Raw genomic sequence first — 15,944 nt, 5'->3', positions numbered from 1 at the left:
GGATCCTTTTCCTAACCCCATGTCCCACCTAAAGTGTCAAAGAAATTCTCAAAAAGAATTTGAGCTCAAAGGTATTTTTAAAATATATTGTTTTGATTAGCTGATAGAAATATGATTCCTGGAAGTTAGTGTGGTGGCACATCGGGTTATGCCAGAATCGGCATCCCCTGCTGAGCCTGGCTGTTCTGTTTCCCAGCCAGCTCCCTGCCAATGTGCCTGGGAAGGCAACAGGGGATAGCCCAGGTGCTTGGGCCCCTGGCTCCCACCAGGAAGACTCAGATGGAGTTGGAGGCTCTTGTCTGGGGCCTGACCCCTTTCTGTAACTCTGCCTTTGAAATAAATAACTAATCTTCAAAAAGAAATAAATCCAGCCTCCGAGTAGAATCCAATTCATCACTATCATTTACATAAACTGTACCGTAAAACCATGCCAGCCTGAGGATGTTGACAAAAACATTCGGGCACACAGTTCAACCACCACGGAGATAAGACACGTGTAGAACAGTCAAACCACACAAAAATAAAAGCGACAGTCACACTTCCCGTGCCCACAGCTGCGACTGCGTCTTTGTTTCTCTCTGTGTTTGTAACCAGGACGTTGATACCAGCAGTTTCAAAGTTTGCTGTTGCCTGTCCGTGGGGATGCTGGATGCAGTGAGCTGAGGGGTCACTTCCAGGGAGCTTGCAAAGGGAGCATCAGAGCTGAGCTCATCCAGCAGGTGTGGACACAAGGTAAGTGGTTTCTTTCACCAGTGAAAGCAATCAGATACAGTTTGTTTGCATTTTTCTCAATACATTTTTTCTTCAATTCATGTGAATCTGTATGGAGCATTCCTGCTTTAGTGAAACTCAGTAATCCTTGGCGGTGCTTCCAGTTCAAGCCACTCGTTGTTGTTTATTTCTGCAGCTTTAAGATTCAGGGCACAGGGGCTGGGCAGAGTAGCTCCACTGTCTAATCCTCCCTCTCCAAGTGTGAGTATCCTACATGGGAGCCAACTCATGTCTCACCATTTCACTTTCCATCCAGCTCCCTGCTGTGGCCTTGGAAAACAGTGGAGAATGGCCCAAAGCCTTGGGACCCTGCACCCACATGGGAAACCCGGAATAATCTCCTGGCTCCTGGCTTCGGGTAGGTTCAGCTCCAGCCATTACAGACATTTGAGGAGTGAACCAGCGGATGCAAGATCTTTCTCTCTGTCTTTGCTTCTCTATATAGATTTGCCTTTCCAACAAAAGTAAGTAAATTAAAAAAAAAAACAGGCAGTAGAACACCCATCACTACCAATCCTGGCCCATCCTCTCTAGTGAGCTGATGCCGGCAAACTGACCGTTGATACAGAGAGGTCTTTAAACACTCTGCATTTGGAGGCAGCCCCGGTTTACAGTGTAACTTTGGACTCATCCAATGCCCACTTCCCTGCCCCTCCCCCCTTTCAGACTCTCCAGAAAGGATTGCGTAACTTTGGAACTTGCTGAATGAACTGTTGCTGCTGACTGGTACTGATTTTGTCACCTATACTAAGCCACATTTATTCATGGCCATGGTTATCTACCTCTTGGAGATCCAGCATGCTCCTAAATGCATAGGTCTCACCACCTTCTGAATTCCTTACACAAACAATTTAAAACAAACTGGCTGTTTGGAACTGGCTGGGAAATAGCTCAATAGTCTTTACCTTAAGAAAAAGTTTTATCTGGGCCCAGCGGCGTGGCCTAGCGGTTAAAGTCCTTGCCTTGAAAGCCCCGGGATCCCATATGGGCGCCGGTTCCAATCCCAGCAGCTCCACTTCCCATCCAGCTCCCTGCTTGTGGCCTGGGAAAGCAGTCGTGGACGGCCCAAAGCTTTGGGACCCTGCACCCGTGTGGGAGACCCAGAAGAGGTTCCTGGTTCCCGGCTTCGGATCGGCGCAGCACTGGCCGTTGCGGCTCACTTGGGGAGTGAATCATCGGGTGGAAGATCTTCCTCTCTGTCTCTCCTCTTCTCTGTATATCTGACTTTGTAATAAGATAAATAAATCTTACAAAAAAAAAGTTTTAAAAAAGAAAGAAAAAAAAAAAAAGCAAGCCATCTTTTCCTGAGAGAAGATCCTTATTCAGCCAGAAGGTACTAGCAAAGTAAAACGAAAATATAAAATAGTAGTGGCCAACTAGATAATCCCAGACTTTTGTTTTTCAGGAATATTTGGTGAAATCTTAAAAGAAAAAAAGGAAGAGAATAGCAATGTTTATTTATTTTTATTTTTTTGAGTGATTTTTATTGGAAAGATAGATTTTCAGAGAGAAGGACAGAAAGAAAGATTTTTTTCATCCGCTGGTTTACTCTCCAAATGGCCACAACGGCCAAAGCTGAGTCGATCCAAAGCCAAGAGCCAGGAGCTTCTTCCAGGTCTCCCATGTGGGTGAAGAGTCCCAAGGCTTTGGGCCATCCTCCACTACTTCCCCAGGCCACAAGTCGGGAGCTGGATGGGAGGTGGAGCAGCAAGACACGAACCGGCACCCATATGGGATGCCAACAGCAGTTGCAAAGAAAGAATTAGACAACTGAGCCACCACACCAGAAACGGGAATAGCAATTATCAATTCTATTTCCTGCAAATGAAGACTTGAAGATATAGGCAGTCATGGAAATAGACAGTTACCATGGAAACCAAACGCCAGCTCCTGATACAGCCACATTAAGCCAAGCACATGGGCCAAATCAAATTGGCCCCCAATCCAATGTTTGACTCAACCGAACTTCGTACCACCATTTGGTACTTATACCACAAGCAGCACCTTTTTTGAGCTATTTTGGGTTTATCTTAGTGCAACTGACTTTTTTTCCTTAATCATGATTTACTTTACTAGAAAAGACTTGAGACAGAAATGCTGACCACTTATATGTGTCTGTCTTTATGGCATGCCTTTGCACTACAATGTAGCGAGGTATATACGCGCTGCAGTAACTCTCAGAATGAATCCTCCAGGGGTGGTTGACCATCCAGTACGCATGGCAAGGCCCAAGATCTCATCCATTCATCACGTCAGCATATGTGTCTGAGCTGTCTGCAAGCATGCATTTGCCACCTACGGGTCATCACTAGGGAGCCTCTTCCAATCTGTTGTCTATTTATTTGTTTTTTTTTGTTTGTTTGTTTTTGTTTTTTACAAACTGGGTTGTTGATTTTCTTCTGATCACCTCTTGGGAGTTTTTTTGTGTTCTGGATACAAGTGTTTATGTGTGGTGCAAAATTTGTCTTCCTGTCTGTGGCCTATTCTTTCTTTTTTTAATGTATTTATTTTTATTTGAAAAGCACGGTTATACAGACAGAAGGAGAGACAGAGAGAGATCTTCCATCCATTGGTTCGCTTCTCAAATGGCCACAATGGTGGAAGTTGAGCCAATCTGAAACCAGGAGCCAGGAAGTTATTCTGGTTCTCCCACATGGGCTGAGGGGCCCAAAGACTTGGGCCCCACTCTGCTGCTTTCCCAGCCAGAAGCAGGGAGCTGGAGTGAAGGTGGAACAGCAGGGACATGAACTGCTGTCCACTTGTGATGCTGGCCCTGAGAGCATTAGATTAGTACGCTACATCATCACAGCAATCCCATTAGAGTTTTTCAAAGAGAAGAAATTCTTCATTGTGGTGAAGCTCAGGTTACACATTTCTTAAAAGAACTGTGCCTTTGAATAACAAATGGTTGCCTTCCCAGGGTCACCTGCTGGAGTGGTCCCTGTCTTCCGATGTCCTGATGTCCCTGTGGTGCTGGGCTCAGGAAGCAGCTGGCTCCTGTGACTCAACTGGATAGACTTCCCTCTTCTGTTTGCTGGGGGGTCCATGTAGAAAGGGTACTATTGTTTCTTCTTCAAAAGGTTTGGTAATTCACACAACTGAATTTATATGAACCAGGAACCTGATTTCTTTAATGTATACAGAGCTATTTATATCATCTATTTCTTCTTGAGAGAGTTTTTGGTTGGTTTTCTTAAAGATGTATCTCTGAATGTCAGAGACTGAGAGATCTGCCATCTGCCGGTTCGCTCCCCAGGTGGAGTGAACCCCCGTGTCTCCCACATGGGTGACAGGAGCTGCAACACTTGGGCCATCCTTCGCTGCTTTCTCAGGTCATTAGCGGGGAGCTGGATGGGAAGTGGAGCAGCCGGGACATGAACTGGTGCCCAGGTGGGATGTTGATGGCGTAGGCAGCTCGCTTACCTGCTGCTCTGCCCCAAGGCTCGCCCTTTGAGAGAGTTTCAAACCCGTGTCTCCCAAATAATTTCCCCATGTTTTCTCAGCTGTCTAGTTCATTAACATTGTCATTCGTTGTATTATTTTGTTCCTCATAGGATGCCTGTAGGATTTGTAGTAACACTCTTGTTCTTGACTGTAGTAAGTTGATATCCGTGACCAGTACTATGAGCTAGAGAGTCATCACTTTTAATGAGCCAGTTGTTAACTTCTCTATTTTCAATCTACTGATTTTTTTTAAGTTTTTTTTTTTTTTTATTGGAAAGTCAGATATAAAGAGAGGAGGAGAGACAGAGAGGAAGATCTTCCATCTGTGGATTCACTCCCTAAGCAGCTGCATAGACCAGAGCTGTGCCAATCCGAAGCCAGGAACCAGAAGCCTCTTCCAGGTCTCCCACAGAGGTGAAGGGTCCCAAGGCTTTGGGCTGTCCTTGACTGCTTTCCCAGGCCACAAGCAGGGAGCTGGATGAGAAGCAGGGCCGCCGGGGTTTGAACCAGCGCCCATATGGGATCCTGGCACGTGCATGGCAAGGAACCTAGCCACTAGGCTACTGCACCAGGCCCCAGTGTACTGATTTTCTGTTTCAATTTGTGCCGGAGTCCAGCTCCAGGTGAGTTCAGAGCTCGGGAAGGGTGCGTGGAGTTGGTGATAAAGAAAGACGCGGACACTGTCACTTGGTGCGTTCTCGCTACAGCTCAAGAAAAAGCTGTCCTTTTTATTTACTCAGACACCTCACAAGCTTCTACATAAACAACTAATTGTTCTATTTTTACTTCAAGACTAAGGGGGGCATGTACAGACATCTGGTCATTCCGTCTGCACTTCAGGGCTAAGCAGGTGTCCCTAAAGATAATTCTGCAAAATACTGTATTCATATTCTTCAAAGCAAGCCATTATTCATTCTTCAACAGTAGCCATGGAGCGACAGCCAGGACTCCAAGGCCAAGGCACGTGTGATTACCTGCTAATCAGTAGTACATTTCTATTTCTCCAATTTACCCATTATTTAATGGGAAAATAGGTTACAAGGGAAAAAAAACGTAAAATCCAAAACAAAAGTTTCAAATGTTAAATCCCTCTACAATTATAGGCTCTATAACCTCATAAACAATAAAATAAGAATTAAAAGCATATTTCCTTAATAAAAGCATCCTTAATTCCTCTAGCTAAAAATTATAAAAACAGCTAAAACAATTACATTTTCTATGCTCCAAAAAAATTGCAAAGACAGGCTAGCCTTTGAGATAACAATAACTATATTTATTGCCATAGCAGTGTCAGCTCTCACTCCCATCACTGGCATTAATATTTAGGATATTTATCAAGCCCTTTCCCAGAAGCTGAGCTACATGTCTGGGCCAGATTCTGAGGCGATGGCAGAATTACACAATAAGGTGTCCAGAAATGGCATGGGCTTAATTGTGCTCCTGTGTGTAAATTGTCAAAGGCCCACTCACCAAGACATCAGCAGTGACATTAACTCTCAAGCTCACATCAGTTGCAAAAGCCATCTCACAGGGGCAAAAAACAATGCCTCAGTTAATGGGGTGCTGGAGTGTCCATGCAAACAGGGAGTGAAACAGCATCAAGGTGGTCAGAGAGAAATCCGCTGGGCCCTGCCAAGCAGCTGGAAGCTCCCCTGGGTCCGGCCAAGCAGCTGGAAGCTCCCCTGGGTCCGGCCAAGCAGCTGGAAGCTCCCCTGGGCCCTGCCAGATAGCTGGAAGCTCCCCTGGGCCCTGCCAGACAGCTGGAAGCTCCCCTGGGCCCTGCCAGACAGGGGAGCTGTTCTCTTCACACCTTCGTGTCATCCACACCCACTGCACGGACCCCAGCAAATTGGTTTAATTTCCAATCTTAACCGTTGCTATTTACCTCCATCTCTTGCTTGGAATTGGTTCGTTTTTATACACATTTCTTAGGATAGAAATTTAGATTACTATTATCATCCATTAGAGCTGCTATCATTAAACGTATCTTAAATGAGTGGCTTGTAAACAGCAGGGACTTTCTCTTGTAGCCAGAGCTGTGTAAGCTGCGTCAGAGGAGCCAGTATGGTGCTGACCACTGTCTCCTCCTGGCAGGCGTCAGTCCTTCAGTGAGGGCGTCAACAAGATCCCCTCCTGCCTTGTGAGGGGCGTGGATGCTGCACGCTGCAGGTTCACCTTCAGGATGTCTTGTCCCCCCACTTGTGAATTTGTCGTCTGTGCCCTTACGGGGCCTCCATGAGTTCACCGATCTGATGCTCACTCCTGCTTCTGCGTTGCGGGAATCCGTGCGGCTTCAAAGTACCGGCTTAGCCTTCTTACTGCTGGCAGCTCACTCCTGTTCTGCATGTCACAGCAATTTAGTGTGAGGTGGTCGGGGTGCATAAATATTTTGAGATCCAGGCCTAGGCCTTTCGTGATCCATGTTTTCCATCCACTGAAGATGCCTTGGTGTCTTCTCCGCATCCCTTGATTTCCTATGCCGTGTGCTCTAGGCAGAACACTCCGCTTTCATCTCTGCCTGCGAATTCTTGCTGGCGTTCAGAGCCCGCGCTCTTTCACAGGACCGCCAATCCAAACGCGTGCGTGTTTTACTTCCAGGTTCAATTCTCTGCAGAGATCCACATCACATCCCACTGCCTGGAGAATTTCCTTGCCATCTCTTGTAGCATGGGTTTTCCGCTGAGGAATTCTTGCAATTTTTCTTTATCTCAGATGCATATGACATGCCAACTGTTTTTCATGACTGGATGCCCTCTGTTCCTGATCTCCCTGTAAACTCATTACAGGTGGAACCTAGAGGGCAGGTGTTGCACAGAGGACGAAGCTGCTACCAGCAGTGCCGGCACCCTACATCAGAAGCTGGTTTGGGGCCCAGCGTGATGGCTCAGTGGCTAAATCCTTGCCTTGCAAATTCTGGCGTCCCATATGGGTGCTGGTTCATGTCCCGGCTGCTCCACTTCCCATCCAGCTTTCTGCCTGTGGTCTGGGAAAGCAGTCGAGGACGGCCCAAAGCCTTGGGACCCTGCACCCGCGTGGGAGACCTGGAAGAAGCTTCTGGCTCCTGGTTTTGGATTGGCTCAGCTCCAGCAGTTGCAGCCAATTTGGGAGTGAACCAGCAAGAAGATCTCTGTCTCTCCTCTCTATAAATCTACCTTTTCAATACAAATAAGGTTTTGAGAAAAGAAGCTTGCTTGTGTATTGCTGACTTGACTTGTGACTCAGCTTCGTGCTGTCACATTTATGAAGGCAGTGGAAGATGGGAAACCTGGATGGAGTTCAGGCTCCTAGCAATGGCCTGGCATCGTCCTGGCTGGGATGGCATTAGGAAGTGGAGCAGTACAGGGGAAATTCTGTCTCTCCTTCTCTCTCAGTTTGACAAGTACATACATAACACATACATGTACACATACATACGTACACATATACATGGATACTTTTTTAAAAAGGAACTGGAACCTATTTCCCTTTTTAAATGGGCTGATGCTTGGTCTTGCTGTGACCAGAGAATGTAGAAGTTATCATGTACCAGGCCTGAGCACAGGATTTAGCAACCCAGCAGCACCTGCTCGGGCCAGAGGCAGTGGGCCACGCTGGCATCAAGACACTCAAACATCCTGCTGAATGGTAAGGCGCACAATGAAGGGAGGAAAATCACACAAAGGAACACCAGGCATGAGACAGGACAAAGGAGTCTTCTAGAGCCTTCCCTCCCAGGGCCGGAGTGACCTTGGCTGATTCCACACAGCTATAGCGAACCACAAAGTAGCTGATGTCTGCACAGCCTCCTCACCCCATCACCTAGAGATAAGAACAGTCAGATCAATGTTTATTCATCCTAAGAGTTTCTTTTATGGGGCCAATGTAGCTGTTGATTTGAGTCCTGGCTGCTCTATTTCCCAGCCAGCTCACTGTCAATGCACCAGGGAAAACAGTGAATGAATGAATGCCCAGCACTTGGGCCCCAGCACCCATGAGGGAGACACAGATAGAGCTTCTGGCTTGGGCCTGGAAAAGCCCTGGGTCATTGTGGCCATCTGAGGAGTGGGCCAGCAGATGGAAGACCTTTCTCTCTCTCTCTCTCTCTCTCTCTTTCTCTCTCTCTCTATCCCTTTCAGGCGGAAAAATGAAATAATTATTTCTTAAATGTTCTTTCTATTCATACTGAGAGTGCACCTGCTTGGCCTTCCTTCAGACTAAGCTGCTCTCCTTGTCCCACGATATGTCACTGGACAAGAATGGAAAACTGAAATTCCAGGGCACAAATTCTTCCATGCTTTAATCACTCTGGATGGCTAGGTCTCCAGTAGCTAGTTCTGTTCTAGCTAGGTGCTTGATTTCATGAAATAGCACTTGGAACGCCTCATCAGGTTCTCTTGCCAAGATTTCACATACTCAGTATCTACTTATACTTTTTTTTTGTCTAGTGGGAAGGAAAAAAAATCTGATTTTCAAAGAAATAATAATTCTTTTTATTTTTGATGATGTTTACATAATTGAGAGGGATACATGCCCAAGTGGATCATCGATTAGGGTGGGGAGGGTCGAGGAATTGGGAAAGTGGATGAGACAACTGCTTCCAATCTCGTTTTTTCTTCTGGGATCTGGGGAAAGCAGGGAAGGAAGGGGAGAGGGCTGCCCCCAGCACCCCAAACACATCAGTAGCCAGGAATGGGAGACAGCCACCTAATGTCATCCTAGGGTCCCCGATCTGGAGCATGTCTTGGGAATACCACTTAGAGATTTCAATCTGAGATGCTATTGATTTCATTGCCCCAAATTTGAGGAGATCCTTCCATGGTTGATATAGTGCACCCTACAGTCTCCACTCACCCGGATACTTGGCTGGGAGAGTTGTCTTCTGCAGGCCTCAGTGAACTGACTGTCATGTCCTCCATGAACATCTGGGCATGCCATCCACTGCACAGGCCTCAACTACCGTGGAGACTCAATTCTGACACATACACTCCATGATATTGTGATTTTCACTATGGTTGGAGTTCTGAGTTCAATGATCCAGTTGGGTGGGTCCCCAAAGCAACCTTGCCAGAGGTGACCCCAAGCTGATTCCTGTGTATGTCACCAGTGTGGAGTCTGACTCAGTCTATCATCCGTATCAGTCTACAGACACAGTGGTGCTTGTAATCGCCTGGTCAGTTCTGTTCCCAGCCCCATCTCATATGCAAACCAATGGATACTACAGCCTAGCCTAACCCTGCCCACCATACACTCAACCCTCATGAACAACAGCAGGAACTACAGCCTAACTGGGGCAACCCACAATAACCACCACCAGATCCATTCCCAGCCCCAGGTCCTGTGCAAGCCACTATGTACAACAGACTGGTCCAGTCTTTCCTCATATCCCATTTGGCTCTTGTACACTTCAATGGGCATTGGAGCCTAGCTCAGCCCAACCGACCTCATTATCCAGCCCACACTCATACTGGTCGGTGCTACCACCCGTCCAGCCAGGCCTGCCCCTAGCCCTGGTTTTCATGCTCACCCATGTGAGCTACAGCCCATCAGAGTGGTGCCCACAATTTCCCTACTGGCTGGACCTTGTACTCCCAGTCCCAGGATCTTGTATTTTCCAGGTGGTTCTACAGTCTAGTCTGACAGGACTTTCTCCCAGTCCCAGCATCTGCTAGCTGATGCTGTGGCAAAGCCCAACCAACCTGTACTTACTCTGGCTCATGCATGCACCAGTGGATATGGTCAGTTAGTCTAGCCGGGTTCTCCCACTAAACCAGCTCACATGCAGACCAATGGGTTTTGTACTCCTGTCCAGCATGATCTATCCCCAGTCCCAGCTCTCACACTTACCAGTGGGAGCAGTGGTCCAGCAGGGGAACCCCTAGAGCTCCCCTACTTGGCACTGGGTCTTACATGTGCTGGTGGGTGCTGCAGCCCAGATTGGCATGGCTCACCTCACTTTGGCAGTCACTGGTACAGCCTAGCTCAGCCAAGCCTTCTCCCAGTTGTAATTCATGCTGGTAGGTGCTGCAGCCTAGCCCAGCCAGCCCCCTATCCCAGCCCTAATGTGAACTGGCTGGTGTTATAGCCCAACCGAGCCTGTCCTGGTTCTCACATCTGCCCGTAGGTCTATGAACTGGCCCAGCCTACCCACCCTTGACCCACACGTATACCAGTGGTACCATATCCTGGCCTTGTCTGGCTGCTCTTAGCCTTGACTCTTGTGCTCACCTGCAGGGATTGGCAGAGGAGTTCCCTAGTCTCCTCTGTTAGGTTACCTTTCAGTGGCAGATCTTGCCTATGCGGTGTGTTCTTGGCCCAGTCTGCCTTGGCCTACCTCCTGTCCTGGCCTTACCCAACCAACCCACACCCATTCCAGCTCTTATAGTTGGTGTTACAGCCCAGACCTGCCTGGTGCATCCCCTGACCCAGCCTTTGCATGGTTAAGTAGGTGCTGAGACCTAGCCCAACTTGTCCTATACAAACTCTGGCTCTTGGGCCTGGCGTGGTGGCTTGGTGGCTAAAGTCCTCACCTTGAACGCGCCGGGATCCCATATGGGCGCCGGTTCTAATCCCAGCAGCCCAGTTTCCCATCCAGCTCCCTGCTTGTGGCCTGGGGGTAGGGGGGGCAGTCAAGGATGGCCCAAAGCCTTGGGACCTTGCACCTGCGTGAGAGACCTAGAGAGGCCTAGCTCTGGCCGTTGTGGTCACTTGGGGAGTGAATCATCGGATGGAAGATCTTCCTCTGTGTCTCTCCTCCTCTCTGTATACCTGACTTTGCAATAAGAATAAATACATCTTTAAAAAAAGAAGAAGAAGAAGAACTCTGGCTTTTGTGAGCACCAGTGGGTGCTGCGGCCTAGCCCAGTCCGGCATACCCCAGACCCAGTCCACACCCATGCCAAGGGATACTGTAACCATGTCCAACCCAGTTCACTGCTCCCATTCTGGCTCTTGTAGTCACCAGTGGGAACCGCAGCCCAGATGGGGCATCCCCTAAGCTCTCTGAGCAGGCTCATTCCCAACCACAGCTCTTGCTCATGGTGACAGTTGCTCCGACCCAGTCCAGCATAATCCATCACCTGTCTTGGCCTTTGCCACCAAATGCTGTCCTGGCCCGCCCCCACCACCCTCCCTGCCCTATCCCAATTCTCACTGATGGGTGCTGTACCATAGCCCTGCCTAGCCTGTCCCCATCTCTGGCTTTCATGCAAGCTGGTAGGTGTGATTGCCTAGCCTAGCCCCGCATGGCCCACACCACATCCTAGCTCTACTGCATGCCAGCGTGCTATGATTTGGCCTGGCCCTGCCCAGTCACACCCCCAAAGGCAACCCACATACCTACGGACAAGTAAAGCAGCCCCACCTAGCCTGACCAACACTTAGCCCTGACTCAACCACTAAAACAGAATATTACATATACCAATGACAGTCACAACAACGTTTCATTACAAGGAGAGGCAAGGCAACAGACAGACCAGGACCGACACTCCTTACCGGAGTGTGGCCCCGAACAACGCATATGCAGGGTTTTTATATAAGGTTGATCATATAAGGTTCAATAAAGAATTCAGTTCCCGGACAACTCATTGCCAGACATTGTATGCTTATCAGGTTGATGGGACCCCAGTTCACTACAAAAGTTCCTGATACAGAAGTGGGGAGTTAATCATGAAAATTCCTGTTACAGGGGGTATTAATGATTAATACCTCATTCTGCGGACCCGCCTTAGCTAACTCTATTAACAGAAGCATTTTATAGAAGCAAGAGCAAAACCAGTTAAATCACATTGTTCCTGCCCTAGTTACGGCCTATTTCCTCAAAACAATGGTGGCCTGGAACAAGAGTTGTTTTTTACTTTTACCTCTGTGTTCCTTAAACAATGAACAATAACCTCGCATTATCGTGACTTTGACATTTCATTTTTACATAGCCTGGCTCGCCCCACGCTGATTCCTTTTTCTTGAGTTGATTTGTATTTGCAAGAGAGGTAGGGAGAATGGTAGCCCAACCTACGGAAATCTCCGATGACCGCATCATTTCGCAAACGCCCACAGCAGCCAGTTCCAGGCCAAAGACAGTGACCTGGAACTCCATCCAGGCCTCCTGCGGAATCACCACCTCCCAGGCAATATCGGGGAGCTGGGAGCAGGAGCGGAGCTGAGACGCAAAGCCAGCGCCGTGCACCCAGGCCGCATCTCAACCTGGCACTGGGTGCTGCCCTTTTCATTCCAAAGTGTCGCTTACCTTGTGGGAAGAGTGAGCATTGTTTACCGCTCAGCTGAAACCAAATTGTTGCTCGGGCCTACAGGTGGCCGGAAAGGCGTTTCTGAACTTCACCCAGATGGCTCTCTCCAGGAGAAGGAGCCAGGCCATCTCCCATTCAAACAAAGCTGGCCCAGGTAAAGCTGCTGAATCACTTAGGAGCACTTTCTGAAGTTTTCATTCACTTCCCTTGAAAGAGGATTGTGAGAGTTGGCTACTCATAATCACCCCCAAAGAAACACGGAGCCCTGCGGGGCTTGCTCCCCTGTTCCCATTTGGGAGAGTCACAGAACTCCTTTCTCCCGGCTACTAGCTGGTGGATAGAGCAATACAAGAGAAAGGAGACTTCCAGAGAGACAGGAAAGAATGAGACACCTGCTATCCCGCAGCCTCTGCAACACAGACACACACACACACACACACACACACACACACACACACCTTGTACTTCAGGAGAAGTACATGGGGGGTTTGCACCTGCTCAGCATTTGCTGTGGGTCATGGCCACTTCCTGCCTCCATAGCAACCAGTGTTGCTTCACTCAGGCAGCTGAGTGGTCTCTGGACTTGCTCAAGGTGCAAGGCAGGAAGCCGTGTGAGCATCCATGGGACCCAAGTCACAGCCAACGGGCAATAACTGCTTCTGGGGAGGGTGGCAAGGCCCAGCGCCTTTGCCCTGTTCAGATGCCTCTGAGGGGTGCAGCCCCTTCTGGATCACCCACCCCCTTCCCATCGCCACCCCAGTCCTGCCCCGCCATTCCCCCAGCAGCGTGGAGCCCGGGTGTTCTCCCCAGTGGAAACTCCTCCTCCCACACTGCTTCCCAATGGTGTTGGACTCCCGGCACGCCTCTCCACAAATCAACCGCTGGAATCCTAACGCTGTTTGGGGGTTCGTGCCCTTAGGCAGAAGACACTGAGAAGGGGTTCCCTCACCTCTGCCATGTGCAGACGCAACAGGAAACTGAGGTTTGGAAGCCAGAAGGCAGCCCCGTCCTCTGCCCTGCAGCACATCTGCCAGTACTCTGACCTTGGCTTCTGTGTACAAACCACACAGCTGGCAGTACTTGGTCACAGCCCTGAGGACTAAGACCCCAGATCGACAGTTCACTGGGTCATCTGTGTTCCTTCAGCTCCTGGCTAGTTCCCCTGATCTTTAACCCTACTTTATTTTCAACCAAATTCCAGATGCTAAACGTTTAGACAGGAAGAGTGTGCCAAAGGCAAGAACTCTTCCAGGAAGATAATAACCATAATAGCGCTATTACATCTTTAAAAGTTAATCACATCTGGGGCTGGAGCGATGGCTCAGTGGCTAATCCCTCCACCTATAGGTGCTGATGTCCCATTTGGGCATGGGTTCTGGTCCTGGCTGCTCCATTCCCAACCAGCTCCCTGCTTGTAGCCTGGAAAAACTGTGGCGGATGACCCAAAGGCTTGGGACCCTGCACCCAGCGTGGAAGACCTGGAACGGGTCTTCTGGCTCCTTGTTTTGGATTGGCTCGGCTCCAGCTTTTGTGGCCACTTGGGGAGTGAGCCAACAGATGGAGAATTTTTCTCTCCTCTCTGTTAATCTGCCTTCCCAGCAAAGATAAATATGTATTAACAACTAAAGAGCGAATCACATCTGGGGCCGGTATTATGGCTCGGTGAGTGAAGCAATCCCAGAATCCCGTGTGAGAACTGTTGGAGTCCCAGCTGCTCTGCGTCCAGTCTAGCTCCCTGCTCACACAGCTGGAAAGCGACAGAACATTGCCAACTGCCTGAGTCTTTGTCACGCACACAGGAGACTCAGATGGAGCTCCAGGCTCCCAGCTTCAGCCTGGCCCAGCTCTAGCTGTGTGACAGCTTGGGGTGTGAGCCAGCAGGAGGATCTCTCTCTCTCTCTCTCTAATCCTCAAATTGAAGTAAAATAATTAAATCCTTTAAAAATGGTTAGAAGTCGGGCCTGGCGGCATGGCCTAGTGGCTAAAGTCCTCGCCTTGAACGCACTGGGATCCCATATGGACGCCGGTTCTAATCCCGGCAGCTCCACTTCCCATCCAGCTCCCTGCTTGTGGCCTGGGAAAGCAGTCGAGGACGGCCCAAAGCCTTGGGACCCTGCACCCGCGTGGGAGACCCGGAAGAAGTTCCTGGTTCCCGGCTTCGGATAGGCGCAGCACCAGCCATTGCGGTCACTTGGGGAGTGACTCATCGGACGGAAGATCTTCCTTTCTCTCTCTCCTCCTCTCTGTATATCTGACTTTGTAATAAAAATAAATAAATCTTTTAAAAAAAATGGTTAGAAGTCAATATTTTCTAATACCACCATCAAATAAATTCAGTGTTTGTATAATTGAATGCGTGCTTCTAGTTGGAATTGTGGTCTGTCTCGGGCCCCGTGCGTGCATTCAGTTGATCGTGCTTTCAATCCTCTTTGTCTCTCATCAGACAGCTTTGAAAGAGGGCACTCACAGCTCTGACGATCGCTCTGCTCCAAGCGTCAGCTGCAATAGGTTGATAAGGCAGCTAAGGAGAGCTGCTTTAGGAGCCATTTTTTTTTTGAGCCAGGCTTTGAGTGCGTCATCTCATGCTATGCCTACGGCAACCCCTACGAGCCCCTTTTACAGTCAGAAAGCTGAGGCTTCTGGAAACATGACACCACTGGGTTAAGAGCACATAGTTAATAAGAAACACGACCTCCTCACTCCAAAGTCCACGCTCTGAACCCTTAGGCTCGGTTGCCTGAATCAATGTGAGCAGACAGTGTTTGAACATGCACCCTGTCCTCTCCGTATGGGAATGCTTCTTGGGTGGACAAAGGAAAGCAGGTGCCTCTGTTAAACAGCTACGTGCTCACCTGTCGTGCAGTGGAACTGAGCAGGAACTGGGCCAAACCAGCAGATAAAGCCACATGGAACAGCATCTTCCAGACACAGCCCAGCTGGGATGGAGGGAGACAGGTGCACCTGCAGCTCCAGGGTGTGCCGACTGTGCGGTCTGCTACAACAGTGCCAGGACAGCTGGACGTGGACAGACAGCAGGGCAAGCCTAACGCAGCACATGAGGCAAGGTCGCCACCTTCCGGAAGACGTGGGTGCTGCAAGGTCATTGCATGGATGAGTTGGAAGTTAGTGGTTGGGGACCTTTTTCTGATAGGTTCCTTTTGGGCTCCTGTCTTCCTCTGTGGATTATGCTGGAAATGCCTGAGACACGCATTGGCAGCCTTTGCCACACTAGCAACTTGGGTACCTGGGAAGCAGGTCCTCGCCCTGCCTAGGCAGACGGGCAGGATCCAGACTGGGGTGACCAAAGTAAGGGCCCGCTGTCAACTCTTGCTAGCTGCCATCTCTTTGTTGGTCCCTTTACAAAAGCCCCCAGTGATCTTTGGGTCCCTGGTGGCCATGGTCCTATGAGCCCCTGATGCCACGCACCTCGTCAGTCTAGCTTCTGACCTAAGATAGTGTTAGCTTTGTTCAGGTCAGGCCCCTTGCCAGCTCTACGTGGCAGGGGAG

Source organism: Ochotona princeps, chromosome 1, assembly GCF_030435755.1.
Source record: "Ochotona princeps isolate mOchPri1 chromosome 1, mOchPri1.hap1, whole genome shotgun sequence".
Lineage (NCBI taxonomy): Eukaryota > Metazoa > Chordata > Mammalia > Lagomorpha > Ochotonidae > Ochotona > Ochotona princeps.
This window is presented reverse-complemented; position numbering follows the sequence as displayed.